General features: G+C 33.1%; 1 protein-coding gene and 1 pseudogene across 26 annotated transcripts in view; both read right to left on the reverse strand.

Moving 5' to 3' along the window:
* ADGRL3 (adhesion G protein-coupled receptor L3) overlaps positions 1 to 26089 on the reverse strand; it is a 713052-nt gene that overhangs the window by 682231 nt on the left and 4732 nt on the right. The window lies entirely within an intron of this gene.
* On the reverse strand, positions 16640 to 16758 carry LOC118609013 (annotated as a pseudogene).

Raw genomic sequence — 26089 nt, forward strand, 5'->3', positions numbered from 1 at the left:
TCATACATCAGTAAACTTCTCGTTGTTCCCATGGAATACTTCCTGATTTGGTCCTTACAATCTTTCAAAGAGGTATCTAACCAGCCTCGCTTCTAGAATTAAAATTCTCCATCCACATCCTACACTTGCTACCGGCAGTGAAGTCCAAACTCTTTATCAGAATGTGCAGGCCCAGGATTAGGTTCATATCTACCTTTCTAGCTTTAATTCTCAGAATTCCTCCTGAGTCCTTCTAAAAACCACACCTATACACATACATACAATTTATTCAAAAGTTCATACTCTTTCTGCCACACCACATAGCATAATATTCATATTCAGATCAGTGCCACACTGATCTAACACCTAATGCAGTCCTAGGAAATCAAGTTCAACTTTCTGTTGACTGACTTCCCCCACAATATGTTTTAAAACTAAAGTATGACTATTAAAATTGCACAGTTCTTATCCCAGGTAAGTGCCAACAGATTAATTCTCACTTTGCCAATTTAGATGGGCCAAACAACTTCCAAACCACAATTTCCATCATAACAAGAATTTTGAACAAAGTATAGTATTACTATATTCTTCTCTGTTACAAATTACGAGTGTTTCTATTCAACATTACCACTATTAACAGGGTTATACTTTATCAAACTGAACTTCTGAATTACTTAGCAGGTTTAGCTCACTATAATAATAAATCCCTACACTAAAAATATGGTGGTAATGTTACTTAAGTTGAGAATACTAAATATGTGGATTTAGATCAGAGTTAATTTCCAACATCAAGTAAAAATTTAAATGTGAAGCTGAAGTCTTAATGGCAAACCCTTGTATTCACTCAGATAACATAACACTTTCATATGTAAATGGATACCAAAAAGGAAGCAAATATAATTTAAAATATATTAATTCGTATACCAAACACATTTTAAGATATAATAAACTTACTGTAAAACTAAAGGAAATTTAATTTTTCAAAATAAAAAATCTCTACTTCCTAAAGAGACTATGCTCATTGTGTGGCTAGAGGGAATGATAAAATTCTTAACTTAAGCAGGTCATTTATATTTATTATCCTCATTCTATCAGTAAAAGTTACTTTGTTCCTTATTAGTAAATTAAAGTCTTCCTTAACAAACGTCCTTGAAATTCTCTTTACTGATAAAGTAGGGTTCACATCTATGGCTTATGTGTCACAATGCCCAAAAGGTAGAGATAATGAGTAATAAATTTTCATTTCTTTATTCATTTTCTAATTTCTAAGCAAGTAAAACCTGTATAGAAAGTTGGATTAAGCTTCCTTATACCTTCTGAAATCCTTCAAGTCTTTGTTCCAATGAGACCCTTTTTAATAATGCCTACCCTGACCTTCATATAAATATGACAACTTGCCTTTCATTCCCCCAAACTAACACTCTGATTCCCTTATCCTGCTTTGCTTCTTTTTTTTTTATTGTACTTACTACCTGTCAAAAAGCAATAAATATTTACTCATTTTTTAAGTTTACTATCTATATATGTATATATATCCCAGGGTACAGGATCTTTGTCTATTGTTCATTTATGATATTAAGTAAACAGACCAATGCCTGGTTTTGAATAGGTAAATGAATATGCATTTGTTAAATGCTGAATGCGTAATTTAAATTCATCTGTTTGTCTTATTCACTGCTTAAGCAGCATTATAAGATCAATGATGAATGTGATACTTGTAACTAACTCTGGAACAGTCCCATGGTCAGTACCATGGCAACTAACCTCATTATATCTTCTCATATACCGTCCAGACCACCCCCAGCACACTCCTTGGTTCATGACTATCCTTCTCCAGGGTTCATGACTATTAACCTAAAAACCCTTCTGTCTGCCACGATAGAGCACATTGACACAGGGGCTCCTCAACAGTGACTTTCATATTAACTTCATTATTATTGTTTGTTCCTCTGGGATTATTTTGGTAAGTTATTTAAAACTTTCGACAACTTCAAATTAACTTGGTCTAGATAATGAAGATATGATTACTGAATGTAATATTATGTCCAACTCAAAATTTTTGCATTATAGCCTGGGAAGAACAGCTAGCATACTTCACAATGAAATGGATGAATGAAGGAAAATATAAAAGTCGTATATAGTATAAAGAGTGGGGAAGAACAATAGCCTTAAAAAGAGAAATGGAAACTAAAATAGAGGGGAAAAAAAAAGAGTTTAATTTAAAATAGAATCATAAGAATTTAACCCACATGACTTCAATTACTCAAAATTTCCTTAATACATGGCATGGTTCTAAATAAAAGTACATGTGTAGAAGCACTTTAATACGTTAAATATAAGATTTTGTTATTATTATTAAGGATATTTACACTGTCATTAATGTAGTCAAATAAACTAGATAATGGCTTTTTTCATGATTAATGTCAGTACTAATTATGAAATAAGTAAATCTGTTTTTAAAGTCTATAAAAATAGTCAAGCACATAATTCTGCAATAGAGTTCTAGTAAAGCACTACTTAGGCATCGTCACCATCCCCACTGGTGCTGCCAAGGAGGTAACAAAGTCATCTTGATTGATTACAACTTTGAGTAAGTCGTGGTGCTGATGACAGTTCCATAATACATAATATTTCCTTTGGCTGTACTCTGGTGAGTGCTCTGATAAAAGCTGAGAAACTCTTCAACATAGTGTCTTTAACTATAAGAATAACTGAATGTCTTAACGCACATTTTCTAAGTGTCAGGCACTACACTAAACACTTGAAATGTATTAAGTGATTTAATCCTTATAACAGCCCTGTGAGGCAGGTGCTGTCGTTAGTCCAATTTAAAAATAAATAAACTTATTTTCCAAAGTGACATTGCTAGTAACTGGTAGAACTGGAATTTGAGCCTGCAAACAGGCTCCAGAATCCATATTCTATCTTTTTAAATCCAGATAAGAACATATAATATAGTATAATATAATATTTAAAAATACTTGAGAGCTTACCCTATAACAAGCATAATTCTGGATGCTTCACACACTTCATCACATTTAACCCTGACACCAATCCCAGGTAGGAGATACCAACATTCTCACCATTGTTTTCACATTAGGAAACTGGGGCTCTGAGAGGTTAAATACTTACGCAAGGTCATATCTCTACAATTTCCCTCATCTGTCTAGCAATGCTTCTCTCAAACAGTGTTTCCTTCATTCCCTTATTTCAAGCTGGTGGTCTCATTCTTGCATTGCAATAGTATGGCACAGTCATAATTAAGCTCCTCAGTTTTATACACTCAGATAGGGTCCTACTCAGGTACTGTAAATTATAATGCAGATATATGGGACCATAGATATATTTGATTAATTTATATTTATCATTTACCACATGCCAGGAAGTGGGCTAGACCCAGAGGATAAAATGAAGGACAGGCATACAATTTGTGAGAAATAAATAGTTGCTTACCAAAGCCCTGAGAAGTGCTGCGGTAAGGGAAGTTCTGTTGCTAAGGAAACACATGGGACAACCTTATTCAGATTTGGGGAGGCAATGTCTAATCTAAAACCTAAAGGATAAGCTTAAAATAGCCAGGTGAACAGGAAAGATGAGGAAAATTACAGTATCCCTGAAGAAAGAAAAAGGTAAAGACCCAACACTGTGAGATTGTTCGGTCTTCTTTTTGTTTTTCCTGCCTCCCAACAACCTCCATAAATTACTTCTCTATGTGAATCACAACTGCACTGTTGGCCTCTTCATTCTTCAAACTCTCTCACCTGTAATCACAGGATGTCTTCCAACCTCAGTTTCTGCCCCACCCAATTGCCAGTGAAGAATGCAAGTATAGCAACAACTTAAGTCCACCCACAGCAGTCATGTGGATTTAGTCTTATTGTCACAAACTGCTTATTTGGCTCCCCTGGGTCTAGGCCTGCTTGTCCACTGTTATGACTATCTCCTCACAGACATCTTTCTACCAATCCTCATTGTTAGGCCACTCTATACATTTCCATTTCCTTCCCCCTCCTCCCACCCCCATCCCCCTGCACAATAAATGCTTGTGTGGACTGGATGCCTGCATGGGATGAAAGACTGCCTAAGGAGCCTAAGCCACTCAGCCTAGTTCTTATCTCTACTCTCCCCCGAGGAAGCTTTACTTTTTTCTCTAAGAGTAAAATTTTTGAGACTGATTTGCAAGTTTGATAAGCCTCAATATATTATTAGGCATGTCAGGATACACACTTCTAGTCAGTGTCCGGTAAACATTGTATTGAATAGCTAAGTAAAGCTTTACTACTATAAAACTCATATATGACAGGTAGTTGGGATAAAGAGTAATATGCCCTTTTTTGTAAACATAGCATGCAAATAAAAGAAACACATTGGGGAAGAAGGTTTAAATAAACTGGAAAAAAATCTCATTACAATTTCTCAATAACTTATGCAATTAACCCCACATTACAAATTAAATGATAGGGAAAGGCTGCAACATTTGGAGTATTTACAATATTTGATAGTTCTACTATGTACTATTTCATTGTAATCAAACAGAGACTCTTGATGATCTTAAAGAACTCAAATGCAATATAGTAACAACAATAATAACAATAGTAGAATAGCAACCAGACTTGGAGGACTCACTATGTGCCAAAAACTGTAAAAGCTTCTATACAAAGTACTGGCCAGTTATCAATTATCTCCCTTTTCCTAAGTAACAGAATCTTAAATTTTATTCAGGGTATAAATGTGCTTATGTAAAAATTACTTGCTTCCCCAGACTAGCTGGGGATGGCTCTAGGAAAGCTTTCCTTTACCGATATAGTTCCCAACCCTTCCCAACAACATTTTCTCCTCTTTCACATGGCTGAAAAGGATGCCTGGAATGTGAAGGCCCGAAAATGAAGAACCATGTTGTGACCATGAATATACATATGGTAGAATGGCAACATGGTCAAGCTAATAAACCAGAAAGCAAAAGGAGTCTGGGGCCTTACTATCATTATGATCCTACTACATACTGAACTACTCACCTCTGGAATTATTATATGAATAAGATAAAGCTCTATTTGGTTAAATCTTTTCAGGCATATTTGCCTACATTATCTCATTGTGATTTTTATTTTGTCAGATTTAACAATATTCTTCTTCTTTAGGATCCTAAAAAATATAAAAATATCTCTAGGGTAGTATTTTTATTACTATAGCAGTAAGAGGAAAACATATTAAAGTCACCATTATTTTATCACTTTCACATTTTCTGTCATACCACTACTAATTTATTCCTATCTCTCTACTTTTCCTTATTGCTTCCTAGCGCTGGTGTGACTGCCAGATTACCTACCCATTCTTAATCATATTTTGATAAAGTATTTACATGTGATGATAGTCTCTAACAAATCTCTCCTGTATCTAAAATGTAAATAAATATACCAAAAGTAAGTGATATCAGTTTTAATAATGTAACTTCTAATTACCCAGCAAGGATACTTCTGCTAATTTATCTTAAATATTCTCTCAAAATACTATCATAAGTCATACATTTATTTAAAATCCTAAAATTATGCCTTCTTTAAAATAATAATTCATATTTAGTAAATCCTTATTATAGACCAAATAGTGTCTTATATGCTTTTAAAGTTACCTCATTAATCTTAACACAATTGATGCCAGTTCTATCTAAAATCCTCAATTTTCAAGAGACTCAGGAACATGCCAAAGTCACAAGCCTAATATTTGCTAGAGCCAAAAACTAAACTCAGAAGATACTGACTTCCAGACATTATTAAGCCCCCATTACTAGAAACAGTTAAAGATCAGACACTAGTACATTCTAGAATTTTACTTATAAAGTCATTTGATGTTAGCCTGACTTTATTTCATACATGTACAAAGTTAAAGTTAGCACACACAGTGGAAAGAAAAAAATTAAGTGGGGAAAAAAAGCAATACATGCAGCATTAATCTGAAGATCAAAAAGTATGTTATTTAAAATTCAAATCTAAAAAAATCCTTGCTAGCCAAAAATTTGTTTTCTGCAAGAAATATAATGAAGCTAATAATGTCTAAATAGGGCTACCAGAATAATTAGTTTTATTATTTTCTTAGTAACTCTGTGAAAGATTTACTTCAAAACCTTACTATTTATACAATGCACTTGGCATAGGTCATTTTATAACTGCTCATTATTCATAAAGAGATAAACAAGACTTTAATGAGCACATAAGTAAAGATACAAACACATGAAATGCTGAACATATTTGGCACACTGATGGTAGTATAATATGACTGGGTAATAAAGAGGAATGCACTGGAGAGCACTTTAAAATAGTCAGGGACTAGGTCTACAGGCTGGAAGATAACAGAGCAAACCTCTGCATCCCTTCTTTTTCCTCTACAGCACCATGTCCCTCAAGCAAACAGACTTTTATTGTGTCCGCACCTGTGCCTGATATCAGGCTCAGCCAAGCATATAAATGGAAATAGGAAATGAACCTTCCCTCAATGAGCCCACAATCTACAAACTGCTGTTGACAAAATAAGATTTCATTTACGCTACAATATTTAATTAGGCATAAAGACAATTTTCTTCACATAATAGGTTGTTAAAATGTTAAGGGCCAAGGAAGATCTTTTAAAAATAATCCGAATTTTCATCAATCGTGGTTTACTATGCTAAAGTTCCTCTTAGTCCTGTTTTTAGTCCAGAAAATATATTTTGCCAGTTATATTCTTCTACTATAAGAATAGTGGTTAGGTTAGTATGATTGAGATTGATGAAGTACATAACTTTATATTATTATAGATCTAAACATCAAAGGAGAATATTTAACTGGATTCTATAACCATGACCACTTGAAAATACTGTATTTATCATGCTACGATCATTTAAATGGGAATACAAATAAAATGTTAACATCAGTAACTTTTTTAAATTTCCTACAACAGTAATGATATTCCTTTTGTCATATGCTAGCATCCAAATATGTACTTCAGGATAAGAAAAAAGGAAAACCATTCTCATAGCATTATGTATTAAAAGAAGCACGTCAAAGTTGTTATTATTATTTTAACAAAGTAAATAAAGGCCAAAAATTATCAGTCTTACAGAACTCCAACTCTAAGTCACTTCACATTTATTAATATCCTTAGTACGTTGGAGGAAAAACAGGTAAATTAACATTGTACCAATGTTAATTTCCAGATTTTGATCACTGAATTATAGTTATTATTTAGTCTGTTGAGGCTGCTATAACAAAATATCAGACACTGGGTATCTTATAAACAAAAATATATCTCTCACAGTTCTGGAGGCTACAAGTCCAAGATCATAAGGGCACAGATATGGTGTTTGAAAGGGCTTCCTCATTCATAGGCCACCTGCTTTTTCAGTGTCCTCACAAGGCAGAAGGGGCTAGGAAGCTGTGTGGGAGCCCTTTTAAAAAAGCAGGAATCCCATTCATAGAGGCTCCACCCTCATGACCTAGGGACCTCCCACAGGCCCCACCTTCTGTACAGTCCCATAGGGCCTTAGGGTTTCAACACCTGAATTTTGGGGAGACACTTTTAGACTATAGCAGTTATGTAAATGGCAATATTAAGATAAGCTGATTAATAGGTATATGGGAACTCTTATTACTCTTTTTACCACTTTTCTCTAAGTTGATAATTGTTTCAAAATAACACTTTAAAAAAAATCCCCAGTTCTTTTAACATAAAATTTTAGAGTGCTGAGCAGTCCAGATGTCACAGAGCATCAAATGGTGACCATTTCAAATATTCAAAGCTTTAGCATATCACAGCTTCTACTCACTGTGTTTAACAATTAAGGCTTATTAACTTTTGATTTTTTTACAAAGAATGGTTTCACAAAGAGAGAGCCATGAATGAAAAATTAAAATCTACATTTGAACCTGAGAAGAAAAACACTGTATTTCATTAGTTAAAAAATTCCAAAGCACAGCTCAGTCAAGGGAAGAATTTAAAATGGATCATTTTTTCCCATTATGATTGTAACATAATTCTAAGAGATAAGAAACACTTTATGGGAAAATGTGTTGCCAAAAGAAAAGGCAAAAATTCCCCAAGTCATCTTTTGAAGACATCTCTGTGAAGGCAAAACAAAGCTTTACACATTAAAATATATAACTTACTACTAAAACACAAATTAGTAGAATAATCTAGTTCTAAATATCAGAAGGAGATCAAATATGGTTTCTCAGTAAGGATATCTTTTTTTTTGGTCATCTCCATTAAGAGTTTAAATATCTCGGTTTACAATGATAATGAGGCTTCACTTTCATATACTTTTATTTAATCTAGGGCTAGTAGAAAACAGTTGAATTTCGTAGAGTATCCATTTCTCATTAGTTTCTTTTTTTTTCTTTTTCAACGAACACCTAAATATCTCCAGAGCAGAGTGAAATTACAACTTCATGCCACATTCCCACTTAAACTGCCCCTCAAGTAGTTTTTTCATCTCCATCTTTCCATGAAGTAAGGCCAATAAACCAAAGTCAAATATATTCTATTTTATAATTCAGAAATTATTCAACTCAGTAGTAGTTACTTGTATTTCACCTAAAGTCAAGTATCTGAAGAGTCTCATAAAATGAATACTCTTCTGCTATATATTCATTAAATCTCAGTTCTGCTATTAATGACCCCAAAGTTAAAATAATCACAGATGCACGGAAAACAGATTTCTGACACTGTGGAAAGCAAAGTGACATTTCAAAAAAAAAAAAAAAAAGTTTCTTTCATCCAACACTTCAAAATGAAATGATTTATTTGCTGTTACACGTTGAAAGATTGTCTATTTATTACTAAAATAAACTCATGGTGTTTTCTTTTAAAGAAGTAGTCATTAATCTCAGCCAATTGGATAGTATGGATTCTGAGACAGTTCTCACCAAGTTAGGAGGAAGAGCTATGCTAATGTATGATGAGAAGCATGATAATTGTAATTGGGTTTAGAAATGTTAATGTTTACGTTAATATTTGAACTGAAAAGGAACAATAGAGAACTAAATCTAAGTTTGGCAAAAGTAAGCTCACCCCTAACCCAGGATGAGTCTTCAGTAAATTCTAGATGGCAATTCTTGGGGAGACAAAGATTGGAGTGGGGAGCATTTTGAGAGGCTATTATGAAAACATAAGAACTTGAGGACTTTTAGTAAAAGAATTCAGAGAACAAGAAGGTAGAAAGCAGTGATATAAAAGATATTAAAGGAGACTAGGGAAATAGTCACTGGATTTTTACTCTGACCATGGGTCAGGAAGGAGAAGAGAGAATGCAATCCAAATATTTTGATGAGCTAGGAAAGTCACTGAAAGGACAGTGTTGACTGTCTACCTTGCTTCTCTAGGAATGAAGTTAGCTAGGCTCTGGAGTTAAACTGGAGATCATTAAAAGAGCAGAAAGAAGTTAAAAAAGAGAAGCCTATTAAACAAATGCCTATGGAAATATAATAATCTATATTTTGCTAATTTCAATAGAAAGGTGGTATTAGAAATTACCTGCACAGAGAAATTTTGACTATGGTACTAGGGATGATCTTCACGCATCTTGTAAAATGAATCATATTACTTGATAATTAAATGATATTATGTTTACGACAGCATGAGGTTGAAGGGGATGAAGTAGAAAAAATAAAATAACATCCCTATCAGTATAGAGAGATAAAAAGGGGATAGATGGCCAGGCCATACATTGGCCCAGTAGCTACAAAAAAACTGGAACATTTTAAAAATTATCCATCTTTCATATCCCCTTAACTGTAGGGCTATCACCTCCAGGAAAGAGGGCTTGGTTAGGAACTAACTAGTCCACAGTTAGTTCTAGAAAATGGCACATCACAAGCCAATACCAAAGAAATGTGGCTGTTCTCAAACCTGGGATCGCTGCATTGCTGTTCCACCCAGCTATGCTGAAAGCACCAGAGTGCAAATTGCCAAATTGCAGGGATGGGTTACAACTTTAGGATGAAATGATAAAAAATTATTTTTTTCCTCCCTTTGCCAAAAGATAAAATACAAAGCAGATTCTGGGCTAGAAGTGAGAGTTCTGGAGAACAGAGTGAAAGGAGCATGAAAGAGAAGCACTTTGTTCCCTGCAGTGTTTGGGGGTTCATGCAGGCAGAGGTGGCTGGTGTTATATTTAGAAGATAAAGTTTAATGAGCCAGAGGATCCTTCCATTTTTGTATACAAGCTCCACTGGCCTTAACAGAAATGTGTAAGGGTGATTATCTAGGTGGGAGGCTCACAGACCCCTGGCATTCACCATTCTCCACTTGTGTGCCCTGTCAAGGATTACTAAATGACTACGAGCCTAGGGTGGCAGAGAAGTTAGCCATGATGCCAATCCTGGACCAGGTCCACAGAGAACTCAAAGAGGTATCTACCAGTGAGCAGTTATGTGTTCATTTCTGCACCTGTAAGTGACCACTATTAATTTTTAACCTCTACTCATACATTTTAAACACCACCACTGCTCAGGTATACACTTTTTCCTGGCCTTAAAAAATGTAAAATTTATAACACAAATTTTCTTTATTTCCTCCAGAGAAAATCTGGAAGACCCAGGCCATTTTTCTCACCTTTAGTTAAAAAAAAAAAGGCAAACACACAATATAGTAAGAAGCAATAAATCTGTAATTTGGAAACTTTTAATTTGTGGACCAAATTAACACACACATTTAAACTTGCGGGCCGCTACTATGGCAAAATTATAATAAGTTTTAAAAGAATAAAAGAGTGGCTCCCACATTCATGTACTATACATTTAAATGTTAATAAAGACCCAAATAAAGGCATATAAACTCACTTTATATATTTATAAGTCTACTCCAAAAAATTATAGCTATAGAAAATAAACATATTTAAAGTTTTCTGAAAGCTGGAAGACTAATAATAAAGGTAGTTTATTAGATATGATATTTTTATCAAATCTGACTCTGAGACCCCACTCAGATATACACAAATATTATTTCTTAAAATGAAAATTAGATTTTAAAAAGTTATCACAAAAATAAGTTTTCACTTACAAATATAAAAAATTTATGAGTAGAAAAAGTATTGACCAAGTAAGCGAGGCATCAAGAAATTAAAATGAAATGTTAACAAGTATAGAGACACTTACTTAGTACATTGTGAACTCACATTTCTCAATTTAATATTTGGCCAATTCCACAAATCATTTATTTAAAGGCTGGAATCTGTTAACACTTTGCCCTTGGAACCTGACTGCTTGCTTTCTAGATTGTTTCTTTACAAGACATAGGGAGGCAGGCAGAAACTAGACGATGTAAGAATTGCAAGGTAACTCAAAAAGACCTACCTCTTCTGCCCAGACAATCACTAAGTCAAAAACACTAAGACATACATCCTCAACACTGCAGGAAAAAAATATAAAACTCAAATATATGTGGTTACCCCACAGTGTATTGGCAAAACACATATGATGTTGACATACAAATCTTAAACACAAATATGCATTTGACTGACGCCACTACTCACCAATCTGGTTCCACACCTACATTCAAAACCACTGTGTTCCAGGAGAAGCTATGAGTATTGTTTTATTTCTAATTCATCAAGTCACTGAAATAAGGAGGCCAATGAGAAATCCATAAAAGGACAACTTTACATCACTCTTTTCTCATTGTTCATATTGTAAGTAGTATCCAGAACTGCAGAAAAAGCCAATCAAAAATGCTTTCTACTCTATCTTCAAAATGTTATAGAGAAAGCAAAAGGAGATAAAACTATACCTACGATTTTCCTCTCTTCCTTAGCATTCTAATTTCTCTCCAAAGAAAATTTTGTGAAATGCTCTCAACCAATTTTCTATCCACCAGTTAAGAACCCTTTCAAAATGTGCTTTCTGAAGAAGTCGTAAACATTAAAAAAAAAAAAAAACCTGACATGAGAGAAACTGACTTTCAAAAGAAGAAAAATCTCATTCTTAAGAATTATTCATAAAAATGGAAATTTTCAATCTTCACTTTCTATATTTCCTCAATAAATAACCTAGAGAAACCACCACACAAATTGGAACAATTAATTAGCTCTGGTAATCATAGCTAATGGTGGTTTTCTGCTATATTAACAATTTTTCCTACAAGCTTTCCATATACTTGGCAAAAATCAACAATTACAACCATAATATCAAACACCTTAGTATATAATAATACCTGAGGCCTGTAAAAGAGAATATACATTTAAAATCAACACTCTTATTAAAATAAAAAAAATGATGTAGATATTGTCTTAAGAGGAAATTATTCACTTCATGGTCTGTTTTCCTTTCTGCTGCTCTTGACTGCACAATAAGACTAGAATATGTAAACTCACTGCTTATTAATTTGGTCCCTGTACCTATCATGCTTTTCTGCCATTCTTCTCACTGGCATTTCTAATGGAGCTTGAAATTACAATTTTTTTTTGGGGGGGGGGGGCGCTTATGACTTACTTTGTTTTGTTTTGTTAGTCTAGACTTTGTTTTCCTTCAGTCTTTTACTTTATGCACCATTTTCTGACAAACAGGCACAGTTCCGGAAATAGTTGTCTTAACTAATACTAAGGAATAAAATAGAAGAGGGGATATATAAAATATTAACATTTAAATGTCTCTCATGAATGACGACAGATTTAAAAGAAAGGTAAAGGTAGAGATTTAGGTTTGGGAGGAAAAAAGAATCTTGTCTATGTACGGTATTATATTTGGAGAATTAAACTACCCTATATTGCCTTAACAAGTAGCCCCAAGATACTATAAGACAAAGACGAATGTACAGAGACTTATAATACAAATGAAAAGTAGAAACAAATTCAATGCCTCCAGAAGGAAAAAAAAAAGTAAAATTCATAAAAATAAAGATCTAAAAGGCGTCTCTGCAATTATGGTTATGATAGAATTGGCACAGCATGGTCTTAACAACATAGAAGATCATTATTTATTTTTAACAAATGTAGCTAGAAAAATGTTATTATATTCCCCTTTTATTTAACTAGGAGCATGCTGATTGAAAGGGATTTATCTAAGTTGACAGCTAGACAAAACTATATTGGTAATACTTTTTATCTCGAATTGAATAAAAACTTAATGACATTGGTATTGCTACAATTACTCAAAATTATTCAAAATGAGTTTTTTAAACACATTTAACTATGTAATACTGTGTCTAATAGTCTTTGTAATACAACTTTCAGGAAAAAATAAATAATGAAACAATTTAATTATGACATAAAGCGTTAACTCCAATTCCAAGAAACACAAAAACACAGAAAAATGATTAATTCGCTTTTAGAGAAGTTAGGATTATAAATTAAGTTTGGTTACCCAGAACAAGAACTTAAAGGTTTTGTGTTCTTTTAAAAAGTCCTTTCAGCTGTCAAGAGAGGTTTAAAATTATATCTTTTCTATATACTATAATTAGAGATCAGAGAATATCTTATATTGAAATAGCAGTTCTTCAAGAGCATACAAATATTGATATCATATTACAAGCCTACCTTTGAAGAGCAAGTTCTCACAGGCCAAGTGTAAGAGCACCAAATCCCAGTTCATAACACATCTGAAACTGCTTTCAGAATGCCTGGCTTAAAAATGTTTTTAAAAACTGTATTTTTATTATGCATGTCACTTGCATATTTTTTTCGCAAAGCCACCAGTGCGCTGAATATTACTTAATTATAGTTCCTCATTGTGTCATATGCATTTGTAAAACTGTATTCAATGCAAGAGAAGTTTATTCATGATAAAGGACCCTGAACTCATACCCTGTCCTCTGTAACAGTTATTTTTTGTGTGTGACAGTAATAGTATTTTCTTAAATTGTTGCTTTTAAAATAAACGGTTTTCTTCAAATCCTAAAAATAGTTGATTTAGGAGGAAATGTACATTGGGGAAAAGGGAAGACTATGTCCTGAACTACTGACTATACAAATTGTATTTTATAGACAAATTGTCTATATATATTAGGGCTATAAGCTCACAGAACATATGAAAAATAAGTAATAAGGCATTTCTGGGATTCTTATCTGACAGAGCCTGCAAATATTCAGGCTTCCATTTGTATCTTACAAATTGCTAGATAATCATTCCTTTCAGAATGTGTTAGAGATAAAAAAGATAGTATGGTATACATGAAGTAACATGACAAAATGATTCTAAATGGAAGGCCATAATGATTGAAAGCAACAGGTATAAAATGTAGTATCAATTTTGCAAAAGTTTGTGACCAAAGGAAAAAAAGAGATGGCTTGAATCACACTGTCCCACTCTTTGTTGCTACATGAAGGGTGATAGCACCTATTATCCTATCTGACTCTCACATATAACAACCAAACGTATGGCAGTGTATTATATTATGGAAACTAATTTAATTTTCATAATTCCACTATGAAATAGATATCATTAGCCCGATGATACAGAGAGTGAACTGAGGCTCAGAAAATGACCAAAAGTCACACAGCTATTACATAGTAATTCCAAGGTGTAGGCTCAAGTTCACCTGACCCTAAAGCCCATGTCCTAAATCACTAAGTCTCATTGACATTGCCAAGTCATTAAAGTCAGTGCTGTTAATTTTTTTAATCATACAAGGCACATTTCACATACAACGCTTTAACATTCTAACCCCATCTTTAAAAAAATAACCTACCAACATAAAGCACAAACCTTGTTTTTGCATTTGTCACTCAGAATATCAGACCACTGCAGTGTTGCAAGAAACATGTACTACTGTCTTTTCGGGCATTGTTAAAACAGGAATTCCTTTGAATGACTTCAATAATGAGGATTTATAAATAAATTACTTTGACCAAAATAAAAGAAATTTGTTGTTTGAACCCTCTTAACTAAATTAAATGCAGTCTCAACATCTGACTTAATGATTTGTATATAGCATTTAAAATCCAAACGTATAAAAAACTAGTTATATGTCTCCGAAGAACAGGTTTTAATTTTCAAGTAAAAAATAAACCTGATTCAACAATTGGATGCAACATTACAATAGTACATCAATAGGCAGAACAGTAAAAATTAATAACAAGTTCATATAAGGTCACTTAAACAATGACCGCCATCACTTAGCTCCCCCATGTCTTTATAATCGGAGTACGGAATATTAGAGTTGAAAGGGATATTATGTACTACAAACCGCTTTATGCATGAATCTATTGAGGCCAGAAAGAAGCAAGCTCTATCCTACACTTCTCAGCTGAGAAGGGGCATGGACTCTCATCGAACTGCTCTCTCCTCATCTCCTCTTGGTGCCTCCTCCAATTACATCTACACAGAAAACAGACAACATGATCTTTGTAAAATGACCTTGTTATTTCCCTACTTGAAACCTTTAATGATCTCCCCATTGCTCCTAAATAAAATGAAGTGGAAAATACTTAATCTTAACAAAAAACACTACGAATTTTGAACTCCCACTGACTTCTCCAGCCAGATTTCATATCACTTCCTCTCTACATCCTTACATTCCAGTTACTAGGACTGTCTCTGAGTTTCTCACATGAACCAAACTCATTCTTACTCTAGGCCTTAAGACAAGAGGTTCCTTTCTTCAAGAAGGCTGTCTGCTTGGCCAATTCCTACCTATGTTCCTGGGCTTGGCAGGATGAGAAAACTTATCTGGAATGCCTGAGATTCCTGGGTCGAATGTTCTCATAAAACTCAGTATTTCCCTATGCTAATTTCTTTTACAACTACGTTTCATGTTGTAACATAAGAAGCATACAATAAATATTTGTAGTGAAAGTGATAAAAAAAAAGATTAAGGATTACAATTTTATTGCCTTCTTACTATAGTACTTTTTCTCTATTAAAAATTTGATTCCACTAAAATAATTTTTCTTAAACCACACTTATCATTTTGCTCACTCTTAATCATCTCTTTAGTAGAGCATAATTTTCCATTACTTTATTAATATTAAACAACTTACTCCAAATAGCAATGAACTTAGCTTGATCATGGTATTCTGTGGAAAGCCTTCCAAAAATTTAAATAATAAGCTTAATTGTAGTAGTGCAGAGATGATAGACAAAGTCTATTATCTTTACTAAATGAAAATACCACATTTCTCTTATCAATTTTCTCCTAGATTTATATTTTCCTCCTGTTCTTTGACAAATAACCATAGCATAAGAGTCATAACCATAACACTGCCAAATTTTAGCACTGGTATTCCTAAAGCTAGTTCTTTTATTTCTACAGCAGACATTTAATAAACCAATAGGAATGGGGAGAAGTTAGGATAAGGGTTAACAGAAACGAACCTTCTGGAGTAAAACTTTCTCCCAGTCACTAACACACAGATATACATCTCCAAAGCTAAACTAAGAAATCATGGTTTCAATATCTATATAGATCTTAAGTAGTCTCCTCATCTCAACACTATAGTGCCTGATCATTCTTTACAGTCAACAGATAACTTATTTGATTGCATTCTGAAATTGAGTATTATAGACAGAAAACCGATATTAAAACATTCTCTATGTCAATTCACTTTCCCTGTAAAATAAAAATTTATTATATTTTTTTTACTTTTTTTCTTTTTCTTTTTCTTTTTTTTTTTTTGTTTTTAGGCAAGTTAACCTTCAGTTGACCTCACAGATTGCAAGGACCTTGTCAGCTTACAATCCCTTATTTTTTTTATTTTGTATGCCTACAGAACCTGGTCTTCCTAGGTGGTCTTCCATCCAAGTACTAACCAGGCCCAACCCTACTTAGCTTCCAAGATCAGACAGGATCAGGCTTGTTCAGAGTAGCATGGCTGTAGACAAAATGAAAATTTAAAGTGTGTTGTCCTACTGACAAAGCAAGGCAACTATGCTCAATTTTCTTCCCTTCCCTCAGCTCTATCAACCTCCTTCACTGAATATGCTTGAATCTGTCATCAGCTCTTCTGATGACAGAATATAAAGGAAGAGGTGAACAGCTCATTCTCTAAGGCTGCCTATTCAACCTTCCTATCTCAGTTCAAATGTCATTTGCTCTGGGAAATCTTTCCAGATCCCACTCATGCCCCAACTCAGACAAGGTCTGATCCTGCTGCTGTAACTCCCATAGCATCCTGTACTTGACCTTCATAACAGCAACCACAATTTTAACTAAATTATTAATGACAGATACATTGCTTAATACCTTTTTATTTCTATGATTTTGCAAGTGATATAGTCAGAGGCTCGTTCTGCCATGTTATGCTCCATATGTCAGCATCCTGCAAACATTTGGTGCTAATGACTACATGGTGACTGACAAAATTAATGATTTCATGAAGCTGCTCTTTTGGGAACTTAAGAAAAAAAAAAGCAGAATGATTTAGAGTCCCACTTAGAAGATATCTGCTTCAACAACAGAGGAAAAATTAACAAAAACAATAAAAGCTATCGGTGTGCTATATGTTTTATGTACATTATCTCATTTAATCTTCACAATAACTGGTAATATTTTATCTCCATTTTACATATGAGAAAACTGAGGCATGGAGAGGTTGAGTAACTTTTCCTGAGTCATGTAGAGAGACGGTTGGAAATCGTGCATTTCTGACACCCAAGCTAATGCTCTTTCTACTTTACCTCTTTATTTCTCATTAATATATATTTTATTTTGTATTTCTCTGTATATGTGTCTATTACTTTCAGCAAAATTCATTTAATGTAGAATTAAATGCAGGTTAATGCTTCAACCTTAAAATAAGAAGTAATAATTTTATGTAAATAAATTCAGCCATGTGGAAAAAAAGGAGTGAAAGGGAAACACTGAGTATTCTATACTCCATGTATACACTTCTGCTTTCTAAATGAAAAGATGATGAAATTGCCTTGATCTAAGATAACAGTACTGTAGGCTTGAAGCTCTGCATGTAGAATTTACTTAATCTGTAAACATAAGGGGAAAAGCTGATATAAAAAATTATCTCAAATCCTGTATCAAATTCTAAATTGTTCATTGCTAAAAACAGTATACTCAATAGCAGAAAAATATGTTATTAAGAAACTTCATTAGAATCCTTAACATTTTTTAAAAATGTAAAATACATTCAGGTGTCAATTTCTTTTAAAACTTTTACAAAATGAATGTCTAACCTATGTGATCTTTTAAAAATATGCTATTACCACATGCAATACTGTGTCCTAGCTCTTTAAGAAGGATGCAATAGGAAAATTCTTATAAAATCAATTACCTATTAAGTTTTTTTTGAAAAAGTGACTTGGAAGCAGAGGTATTCTATTCTAACAAGCTTTACCACTTAATTTTATCTCATGAATTTTTACAGAAAAAGAACCCCCAGTCCTATCTCCTATTTGCAAATGAAACAGTCCTAAAGAAGTTATATAATCAGTGTTATATAGCTATTTAGCGATAATGCCATGACTAAAATCATTCAAAAATGAGAACCCTCAAGGGTAAGGAAATTCCTTGAAAGAAGGCAGCATAAGCTATCAACTAGTCATATCAATGTGGGCAACTTATTACAATTCTTGACAACTTAATTTTATTTTTATTTTTATTGTGGTAAGAATACTTAACATGAGATCTACCCTATTAACGGATTTTTAAGAGTACTATACAATGTTGTTAACAGCAAAATGTACAGCAGGTCTCTAGAAATTACTCATCTTATATAACTGAAACTTTATATCCCTTGATTAGCAAATGGGGAGTTGCTAATCAACATGTTTTGTTTTGGTTTGGTTTTTTGAGGAAACAAGTTTGCATAGAAGGTCCCTTCTATGCCTTTCTTATTCCACATGCAGGTACAGAGCGAATTTCAATGGCACTTGAATTTATCTTGGAACACTAACTTCAAAAACTACTTTCAAGTTCAGTTGTTTCTTCTAGATCCATAAAACAAGAATTAAACTCTGTCCTAGACATATGTTCTGATGCAGGTTTAAAGATAATATAGAAAGGGAAGTAAGAATAGGTTTCCTATCTGACTCCTGGAAATGTATTTTAAATATATGTCTTCGTGACTGGAAGCAGATGTCACAAAGATGCTGTTTAAAGATGCTGTTAGTCAATCTAGCCAAAGAATGAATTAATGAAATAAAATTCAGTAGGTACTGCATTACTGAACGAATGATAAAAAGTGGCATTCTAGACCTGTTTTACTCTTCTATTTAATTTACAAGCTACCAAACACCTTGTATTTTGAACTTCACTTTTATTGCTATGAGCAAATCTCTAACTGAACATACACCTAGGAAAATTGAGTTCATGTTTACTAATTATGAACCACAATGTTCTGTTTACTTTACTGGTCTCTCTTTCTGTAGACAAACTTCAATTATTATAAATGTGTTTACTGACAATTTATTATTTTTCATATTTAAATTTTTAAGATTGCCCACAGTCAACCAATTTTCTTCTTCCACAAGAAGTATGGTAAATAATTTTGGTAAATTCACGTTTCAAATTAGCTGAAGAGATAAGTGGTCCATTCAGACCAGAGAACAAAACTATGAAAGTTTATGGACAAATGAAGCAGATGGTGGACTTCATAATCCTTCATAAATCAGTTTATTGTATAATTTTGTTTTAATATTGTGTTAAATTCAGAAACATTAGGCACAATCCTATTTAAATGTTAATAGCTAATAAATTTAATTTTTGTTACTATTTAACTGGCCTCAGCTTTATAAATTGATATATACAAGAGTTAGTAATTCTTAAGAATTACCAAACCATTAGTAAGTTACTCAGTTTACTAACTATACATAACTGAGAGAGTCGGCATCCTTAAGAAAGAATTGCCAAAAAGTTGGGAGGACCAGTTAGTTACACAGAAGACAATGATGCATGTGAATCACTGTAACCAAGTAGTAAAAGTCAAACAGTACTTATTTACTCTTTATCCCACTAATTGTACTTCAAGGAATTTGTTCTACACAAATCATGAGAATGGTCCAAGCTTTACATTACTTATCCTAGCAAAACATAACAATCCACATGAATAGTATATCCATACTATGAAATATTATACAATATATAAAAAAAGATGCTTTCAAAAACATTATGGCATTGGGAAATTGGAGAGATTTATAAAAACTATATCTCTATATCTCTATAATTTAACTTTAATTCCACTTAAACAAACACATAGGTAAAATACAGATATCACATGGATAAAATACATAAGTAATCAAGCTAAAATTATTAGTGTGAAATAATCTCTGTGAACATTATTTACTAATATATTATAATATATTAAGTGATTTGGGGTTTGACTTTATGTATCTTTACATTATACAAGTATTCAACATGAGTACGTGCTATAATCAGAAAAAAATACTATTTGTAATATGATCATTTAAATGTAGAAGAAGCTGCATTGGGAATAATGAATGGGAATAAAAAGTCATCTATTATTAGCACTCAAATAGAACCAAAAGAGCATACATAAATGATACACACTGAGATAGTAGCTGAAATTCCAGAATAACATTACCACACTAAGAGAGAGTAGCAGGAAAGGAAGTGACATAGCAAGATTACTAACACAAAGCCGATGGACTAGCATAGCATCCTCTGACATTGATACCCTGAGTCCCTCATACAGATAGTTCATTCACTTGTAATAAAGTAGGTTAATTTCTCATTTATAAACCTAATGCTTTCTTTCATACCCCATTACATTTTTGTTGTTGTTGCTCTATCTCAACACCCCTATATTCAAGGAAAAAAGCACACATACACATCACTGCAATCTCACTATCATCCATTATTCAAGAAAGGTCTCATTGAATAAATGTCTGCTCAGAGGCTCTAAGCAAATTTCATTTCTGAACACTACCGCCGGCAGCCCAGCAGGCTATTTCACCAAGATAAGATCACATATTTAATCAAATGCACCTAAAAAAGAAATACTCCCAAAGTTTGCTTAATAATGTCAAACCATAAAAATGCAATGTTGACAGCCTACTAATTTTTAGTGCTTTTTCCTCTTCAAGGATTTGCAATGATAAAAAAGGTACATGGACATTTTTCTCATTAATATTTCAACTAACATTTAAAAATATACCAAATTATGTGTTACTATTTATATTGGGTTGGTATTTAAAAATAAAAAACGAAGAGTCGACATAACTTTTTGTTTTGAATATGGAAAAATAAAAAACAGTAAATTTAGGAGGTCTCCCAACTTATACAAATAATATTTCTAAAGCACCATTTTACTTCAGCTGGGCAAGTGTCAGCATAAAACACTACCCAGACTCTATTTTTTGTAATAATGGATCCATGTTAGATGTCTGTCATTTGAATAACATTTTTACTGGATAGATTGAAGTATATTTTCATTGGATTCTCTAGGCAACTAATAAAGTTATCCATACTCAATTATTTGAAATATCCTACTTGATCTACTTTTCAGTATTCTGCCTCTAAACATAAAATTTACTTGAATAAACATCTATTCCCATCAGTAGTATGACATAACGGGTACACTAACAAGAGCAAAATAATTAGATGTCTCAAATGGATAGATGGATTCATATTTGCAAACCCATTTTGTTGATTTTATTTCTATTTTCATTTATTTCATGCTCTATTTATTCTCATTCAATAAGTATTTATTAATTTAGTTTTTTCTAGAGTAACATTTTATTCTGTGCAACCTCCACTTTTGGTTTAGGAACAATTTGTTCCTTTTCAGTAAAGACCATCTTAAGGTGACAAGTGGGGCTCACACATGAGTTAATTCAACCATGAGCTCCATGTCCAATGGTATATCTTGGGGGCCTTGTTTACTTGGAAGTATTCAATGCCTAAATAATTTACATCTAAACCTGTAAGATCAGCATTTCTCTGCTTTCTTTTAAGTGCGAACAGCAAAAATTCAGCATTCTATGTGTCACTGAATCTGTGTCTAATGCCCATTTGGCATTGTACAGTGACAACTCCACCATCATATGACAGAATGGGATATGTTGCTTATGCAAATTATATCTTTCAGAGAGTTGGTGGCTTTTCAGACATGCATGGCCTTGATAACTTGGGCAGTTTCACAGATGTTTTTGAACTTGAAATTTTAATCCCTTGATATGCATGTTTTTGTTGGTTTTCTGGGACAAATGAGTAAAAAACCATTTTTCAAGATGACTTTGGCTGCTACAGAAAAAGAGAAAACCTGTTTTTAATGGTTTTCCTAACCAATTCTCTTAATGCCTGATCTATCTCAGTTAACAAAGGATCACGTAGTGGATATTCAAGTTTTATCGGCCCCTCTGATTTTTTCTGTGGATAATATCCCTCTCTTAATTGACTTTTTCCTTCTTCAAGCTATTTGTCCACCCACAGAGGAACTACAATACAGTTAACTGATTTCACTAAGCTGGTGACACCAGACTAATCTAAAACTGGGTACCTAATTTAGACTGGTGGTGAAAGGGAAAGAATTCAGTAGGAGAGGGAAGGAATACTGGTAGTCTGGGTAGGGACATGCAATGGGATGAGAATCCTAGTGGTATTCAAAATGCTATTTTTTTTTTTTTTAATGCTTAGGTGAACTTCCATCCTTCACAAATTCTTTAAGTGAGAAATACTGTAACCCCCCAATAAACTAATCATCTGGCCAAAAGCTAGTTGGAAGTGTCTTTGCAATTAAGAGAGAAATAAGGAATTACATCTAACGTACTAAGTCTTACAAGTTAAATCTTATAAGTTATCCGTATGACAACTGAGATGTTATTACAAAACATAAAGTATTTTAGAATGCTGCAAAATAATATTTGATTGTCATACATAAAAATATTGCAAATTAAAGTGAAATTTAACTAAAAATGCTTAAAATTCAAAAAAATTATTGTATAATATTTCAAAAGAAAATAGTTTCCTAAGTTCAACTACAGTTAATACTATAATTAAAACTCAATACACAGTTTCAACTGAACACTTAAAGCCAATGTAAAGAAGAAAGTCTAGATATACACATGCCTCATGTTAACACAGAACCATTTCTCAATAGACTCTTTGTCCACTCCTTGAAGTCATGATCAGTATTCTGAGTCAAGGTTCAAACAACAGTCATCAGCTATTGACAAATCAAGACCACTGAAAAATTGAAAAAAATAAAAGATATAAATGTATACCAGTTGAGCCCTTCCATTCTTGCCAGAAATAAAATCTCTTACAAAAGACAACCATCAAGACCAATTCCTCTCACTCAAAAGAATTTGGAAGAGTTCTGAGGAAAGGAAAAGAAGGAGAAAAACAAACCAAACCAAAACAGAAGACTATTGAAAAACCTCTTACAGGGTTAGCTGTCAATGGAATGCATTTTAGTATTCAAGTTACCCACCCAAGCAGAACATCAAAAACTGGGCTTGAGTCTCTCCCCAATTCTCACAGGCTCAGGCTACTGTGGAGTCACTGGGGCTGTCCTGAATAGTAACACACTTTGCCACTGCGGGACGCAGAGATACCAACACAAGCTGATCAAACAGAAGGGGGTATCCTTTCTACTTGACTTTCATTTTCTTGAGTCATACTTTAAAACACTTAAGTCAACTGTCTAATGTGCAGCTTATTTTTTCATTCATTTTTACCACCTACCACGCTGTACACTCTTTCTGTTTTAAAATTAATGCTGGATAAAAATAGGTAAAAGACACACATTATAAGACCTCTTATTAGCAATTGTCACTGAAATACAGATGTTAATTCTAAAATTTGGACTTATTTATTACCTTTTCCATATGTATAGTCTTTAAAGCAACTTGAGATCTCAATTTTAAGGTTTCATCTGCATTTATAGCAATCTTATGAGGACCTAAACTTTGGGATTGTAAATCTTTTAAAAGTATAGGCATTCTTAAATCTTAGAAGTTTATGATGACTTGATTTGGTGACAACATTGTAGAAAATTCTGATGCAGTTAAAGCTTAAAGAGCTGCTGACACCATGTGAAAAGATGATCAGGAGTCTAATTTAAAATGTCTTAAGTTAAATTGCTACTTTCATTTTATACATGATTTAAAGTTAATCTTCAGACACCGTACTTGGTGGCTGTCAAAAATATTTTCCTGTCAGGATTATGATTGGTAGTGGAGAATTAGTAGAGAGTATAACATTTTAAGATTAAGAGGAAAAGTTCAGAAATAGGTACTTAATAAAAGGTAAGAAAAGAGAGGGAAAGAACACAGGAAACACAAAAAGACATGTAAAACTTTTCTCCACTGCTTCAATAAATGCTACTAATTTTGACAGCTCATCAAGAACTCTGTAATTGAGAAAATAATATATGATTTAGCTGAAATTTTAATGGTAGTTAAGGACATTTCTACTAATACTATTACTAACAATGTCAGCTAATATCTATTAAATGCTCAGTATGTCAGATACTTTTCTATTTACTTCTATTCCTCACTCCAAATCAGCAATGTAGATATCATTATTATTATTATTATTTTTAACAGAGAGATAAAAGAGCTAGAAAGTTGTAGAACTAGGATTGTATTCAAGTCTCTCATTCCAAAGGCCATTTCTGAGGTATTCATAATCAGGGACAGCATCCAGCTATGCTCATCTGAGGAGTATAATTTTGTTTCTACAAATATAAATCAGAATTAACCAAAGTATAATAAAAGATAAGTACTGCTGTATCAATTTCTTAGTGGCAGGCATAAGGGAAATATTAAACTAGTCAGGGAATACACACACACACACACACACACACACATATATATATTTTAATGTCTAAATATATCTGTAAATTTTTCAAATAGACATCAACAGCCTTTCAGAAGTATTACAGTTCACCAGTTTAACTTAAGCATCTAGTAAAACTAATCTCTATGTGGAGCTTCTGTTACTCATTAGGCATATTACCACTCACAAACAAATTGAACTATAGTATATAATTACCCCATGGATCCTTTTCACTGAAAATGGCCTGTTGTGATGCTTAGATAGTGATTAACAGACTAAAAGTGTACTGAGTCGTCTTGATATCACTTCAGAAAAGTGATTTCCTCTCTAATAATTCCCAAGATACATAAATATTCAATTAGGGTCTTTGAAATCTAGTTTTAATTGGGCATTCATACTCTCACCAACTACAGACTTAGCCCAAGCTAAGAAAGGTATTTTATTAATTCATACCATAAAAAAAGATCCCAATAACTCTTCATGAGTTTTAAAGTAGAAATATAAAATAAAATCAAAATTAGCTTTCATATAAAATTTTCAAATGTAAAGCATTTTAAGGCATGCTCTAAAGCAATGAGGTAAAACATAACTACATATCTGAATCACAAGAGTAGTTGATTAGTGTTTCCTGGGGCCCTCAGCAGATCTAGTTAATAATAATAATAATAATAATAATAATTAACAACAGCAATAGCAGCAAAGAGTTGCATGCATATTATTGTGTGCCCATACCTGTTTTAAGTACTTTATATTTTCTCATTAAATCTTCACAACAACCTATGAATTAAGTACAACTGTTATACCCATTAAAACATATTAGGAAATTAAAGCATAGAGAAATCCGGTATCTTGCCCAAAGTCAAAATATTTATCAAACCTATGTAAACATGCCACAGAGTCCCTTCTCTTCACCACCACACCATTCTGTCTCTCCAGATTTCAGAACATCAGGACCAAGGGCCTAGATTTTAATTTTTCCCAGTAGCTCCTGTCAGCAGATCAAGCTGGAGACCTTGTAACTTTAAAGTTCCCATTTCATTAACTCTGAACCAAAAAATATTAAAAACAAGCTTTCCATTTTGGGAAGAAAATAAAGAAAATGTCAAATAATAAATAAAACTTCCATCCTGCTCGTGCTTTGTTATCAAAGCTTGGACAATCTACTTGTTTTCTCATTCTAGATGCCTCCTTATATGGTCAGACGAGGTGGCACTTGTGCATAAAAGGAAGCGGATTTTAGAAAAGTCAATTGTCAGGGACTGTCAGACTCTCTGGTCCCAGGACCCTTTTACATGCTTAAAAACTGATGACCTAACACAACTCTGAGTTATGTTGAACATAACTATTGATATTTATTTATTAACAGTTAAACTGGACAAAATTTTTAACAAGAATGCACGAGCACACTTGCCATATGTCATCAGAGCAATGATGTCATCACATATTATGTGCCTTCTGG

This window comes from Rousettus aegyptiacus, unplaced genomic scaffold (assembly GCF_014176215.1).
Source record: "Rousettus aegyptiacus isolate mRouAeg1 unplaced genomic scaffold, mRouAeg1.p scaffold_m13_p_10, whole genome shotgun sequence".
Classification (NCBI taxonomy): Eukaryota; Metazoa; Chordata; class Mammalia; order Chiroptera; family Pteropodidae; genus Rousettus; species Rousettus aegyptiacus.